We start from the raw sequence: 4,572 nt of genomic DNA on the forward strand, positions 1-4,572 counted from the left end.
CACATCATCTCAAACATGACAATGAGTTCACTGTACTCCAATGGCCTCCACAGTCACCAGATCTCAGTCCAATAGAGCACCTTTGGGATGTGCTGGAACGGGAGATTCTCATCATGGATCAACTGTGTGATGTCATCATGTCAATATGGACCAAACTCTCTGAGGATTGTTTCAGCACCTTGTTGAGTCTATGACACCAAGAATTAAAAAGGGGGTCCAGCCTGGTACCAGCAAGGTGTACCTAATAAAGTGGCAGTTGAATGTATATGCCACAGTGGACAAGTGTGAGCATCTGCAGATAGATACAATCCGAGTTGCAGCCCCTGGTTCAAATGTGAGATAGGCTGGAGAGGAAAGGGACCTGCTATATCTGCTGTATTTTAAATCGTGTTGAGATTAGATGTTCTGGTCCATTGCGATGCATCCATAAACACTTCATTATAGAATTGTTATCCTCTGAATCATAATCAAATCGTGAGGTGCTGGAACATTCCCAGTCGGACTAACACAATAAATCCATTTTCTGTTATGTCATGTAAATGTACTGAATGTTGTGCAAACTTTTATAAACCCTGAGTGTTTATATATGTGTGACATGTAATGTAATGTTCGTGTGTGTGACGTCACGTCACCACAATATGAAGTGTGTGGGCCGAGCAGGACGGAGCAGGTGGGACCAGGGGGGAGACTTTCATGCCAGGGTGCAGTGGTGTGTGTGTGTGTGTGTGTGTGTGTGTGTGTGTGTGTGTGTGCACATTTGTGGAGCAATTGTTTGGCAGAGGTATTTCAGGCACATGGTTGGGCTGTGTGACAGACTCACAGTGAGCAGATAAAGACACAGAGAGAGTGAGAGAGAAAGGGGGAGGTCTTCCCAGTCAGTCTGAATCTCTCTCAGCCTACACAATCTCCCAACACAACCTCAGGCTCAGTGATGTTGAATACGCTGTGAGAGTGAGCTCTACCTTCCTTGCGTGCTCCGCTTTCACCTGCTCGAGGACACACACAGCACACACACTTGGTGAGTAGACCTCTGTATCACTGTTACTGTTTGCGTTAGCCTCTGCCACACTAATGGAGAACATCTATTTGAAGCTGAGGGCTGTCAGAGGGTAGATACTCCCATCAGATCAGAGATTACTATGTCCAGGGATTACTACTGCGTTGTCAACTACTCTGTGTGCATGCTTTCTACCATAAGTCAGTTATCCAGAGGTACCTTGTTGTCACAGGAGCTAAAATGAGCCACGAGGGTCTTTTGACTGTGTAATCTTTTAATTCCTTTAAGCTGTCGGCCGCTTGCAGCCTCCCAGCGGGGGTCTGGCTTTAACTAACAAGACTTTTACTCACACACACACACACACACACACACACACACACACACACACACACACACATGCAAACAGCAGTTAAAGAGCCCACAAAGTCACCATATGACATCTATCATTTTCATGCTCTTTGGAAATGACACTCAGAGCACAAGAATGAACGTCTTTAAAGCTGACATGCTGTCAGGATGCTGAACGTTGCATATATTTGGGTGTAATCAGTGTCCACACATTGACGAGCACATACGTGCTGTTGTTGTGGGCTGCCTGCAGAAAACCAGTCACCTCATGTCCTTTCCTTCCCACTCATCCCAGTCATCTCAACAGTTCAGCACGTGGCAAAGCTGGGGTGGGAAGATGCTAATGAGGCAGGGAGCTCATTTTCACACATCTGTCTTCATGTGAGGAACATCCAGCATAAACCAAAGTTCTAGTGACTCATTATTTAATAAAGAAAGTGGGTGTTTTTGCTTCAGATATTTAGTAGCATAGGCTATTCCAGGACTCCCTTCTAGAGAAAGGAATAGGTAGACGTGTTGGGGAATATGCTTATTTGCTTTCTCTCTGTGAGCGAGATGTTTGGAAAGATATCAGTCTCTGTAAAGGTGCGGACACACCAAACCAACATCAAAGAACTAGCGGCGACGAAAGCCAACTGTTGCGTCGTCTACGTTGCCTCACGTCGCCCTGTGTCAGTTGCATTTGAACACACTACACGGACTACATCCGACGGCCAAGTAGCACGTACGTTCTGCGCCTGCGTGAGAGAGCGTGGAGTGAGAGAGTGGTACATCCTGTCAGCCGAGGGGTTTCCTATCTGTGCAGCCGAGCACCGCAGCACCTCCACGGACTATTACATCCAGACGGTCCCGGTGTTTCCTCCGCAGGCTCCACTTCACTCAGCTGCCCGATAAACCCGCTGCTTCTTCCCACTTTAACCTGAATAACAAACCAGGGCTCGGTGCTCCGGTTGGATCCAAACGGAGAGCCGGGGCTAGCTCAGAGACTAGCGGAGGCTAACTGGCTGTGCTTCCCTCCGGTCATGCTGCGGCTAACGCTCCGCTAGCCGCTCCCAGCTAGCTCCGGTTTGTTATTCAGGTTAAAGTGGGAAGAAGCAGCGGGTCTGTGGGGCAGCTGAGTGAAGTGGAGCCTGAGGAGGAAGCACCGGTTAGCCCCGGTTTCACTACAGGCAGATTCACTCGCTACAGGGGCGAGGAAATAAAACCTGAACAGCCAATCAGAGTGATCTCTCTCACCGACAAGCTCCGCTGCCGATTCAACATGCTCAATCTGCCGAAAAGCTGCCGCCGCCGAAGTGCCGATGGTGCGGGACACACCGCAAAAACTAGGGCGACAGACGCTCACTGACGGCCCGACTTGGTGTATCAGGGCCTTTAAATACAGAGTCAGGACGTGGGTAGCTTAGCTCATCATAAAGACAAGAAGCAGGAAGACACAGCTAGCTTGGCTCTATCCAAAGTTCAAAAATACCCACAGCAACACCTCTAAAGCTCAGTAGTGAAAATGTTGCATCTGTTTGTTAAATGTGTGCATAAACAGATATGTAAAAATGACAGTTGATGATTTTAAGGGGAGTTCGGTGCTGGAACTATTTCTTGGCGCCAGCATTTAGCAGCTGCAGAGCCAGATCATTCTCTCAGGTGTGGGTCTGGACCAAAGCGGGGCTAAAAGGAGAGTGAATATTGGACATTCAGAAAGTGGAAACATGCACAACTTCAGACGTCACGTTGCTGTGTGTTTGCTGGATGTGTAAAAAGGCAACTGTTGGCTGACACATTACAAAGATGATAACAATAAAAGTCAGTTTATAGAGGTGGAAATATGTCAGAGAGAGGCCAGAAACACGTGACATGAGATGGACATCAGTCTGCTCATGTGACGCACTCAGAAAGTGAATATGCACATTTCCAAAAATCTGTTGAAATTATTGAGCAAATATAAAAAGTACAATAAGCTTGTGTTTGGAAAATGTTATTCTGGCTCATGAAGCGATTACTGACTCTGAAATGACTGAATTCTGGACACTTGAGGTTGTTTGTCTCAGAAAAGACAAGTTAGATGTGGTAATGCTGCTGATGTTTTCACCCCAGGATGGTAAAATAGAATCAGATATCCAATAGAAGTCGATAACTTTAAATGAAACACATCTGAGTGGTAATTAAAGGCCAACGTCACCTTGATGGGCTAGTGAAGGCATCTGCTGTTAGCTTGTGTGCTGCTAATCCATCAGAGATGAGATTAAGGAAGGAGGAGCAGGGATTAGAAGTCAGGAGGACCTTGGCTGAATGGCCAGACAGACACTGAGGTATTGGGGTCATGTCATTGGGACTGGAGTCTGGCATGGATCTTGGACAGAGCTCTGAGAGAGAGACCTGAAGGGATTTTACACAAACTCTATGGGCAGAAGAAGATGCTACAGGACGACAGTGAGGTAGCCTCCTAATGTAGAAGGTCCATTTTCCCCACTGTGGGGTTCAACTGTGGGTTACATTATTTTAACAGAAGATATGAAGAGCTGTTTGTCAGAATTTGATGTTTGGACGTGAATGGTACAAATACAAGACATCCAAACCTGCTGAGAGAGCCCTGCCCACCACAGCATAGGACATTAACCAGAGAGAGCACAGAGACCAGAACTAACCCTGAAGGAGCAGGAAGGCTCAGCAGAGAGTTATCTGTCCATAGATCACCTGTTTCATCACAATATGATATCATATTGATTTCATATTTGCAGATATTACAAAGTGCTGCCACGATACGACTTTGATTTGATGTGATTCAGAAGCCTGTGATCAATATGAGACAATATTATCTGATCGTTTAACTCAGTCTGTTCCAGAAGACTTTTGGCCACAAAAGATAAAAACAACATAAACAATAAGTTCCGTAAAGTTAACTTTAATCTGACTCCACTAACACACAGGAAACAGCACATGGGATCAGCTAACCTTCAGGGCTTTCTGTCAGAGACACCTTTCTGTCAGAGAGACCTTTCTGTCAGAGACACCTTTCTGGAAGAAATCTTTTCATTTTAACCAAAACCATCATCTTTTTTATAAAACTTCAGGACCATCTGTCTCCTGAAGTCCTGGAGACAAACTTGTGTCTTAAAGCCCTGGAGACAAACTTGTGTCTTAAAGTCCTGGAGACAAACTTGTGTCTTAAAGCCCTGAAGACAAACTTGTGTCTTAAAGCCCTGGAGACAAACTTGTGTCTTAAAGCCCTG

General features: G+C 46.0%; 1 protein-coding gene across 2 annotated transcripts in view; it reads left to right on the forward strand.

The window, feature by feature from the left end:
* Positions 1–4,572, forward strand: part of LOC126397833 (palmdelphin-like) — a 55,465-nt gene that overhangs the window by 11,196 nt on the left and 39,697 nt on the right. Inside the window, exon 1 of one of the 2 annotated variants that reach the window (XM_050056827.1) lies at positions 859–1,018. The exons of the other annotated variant lie outside the window; for it this stretch is intronic. The gene's annotated coding sequence lies outside the window, so the exon portion shown is untranslated. Of the gene's footprint in view, positions 1–858; positions 1,019–4,572 lie in introns of those variants that run through there. 2 annotated transcript variants of the gene reach the window in all.

Source organism: Epinephelus moara, chromosome 11 (genome assembly GCF_006386435.1).
Source record: "Epinephelus moara isolate mb chromosome 11, YSFRI_EMoa_1.0, whole genome shotgun sequence".
NCBI lineage: Eukaryota > Metazoa > Chordata > Actinopteri > Perciformes > Serranidae > Epinephelus > Epinephelus moara.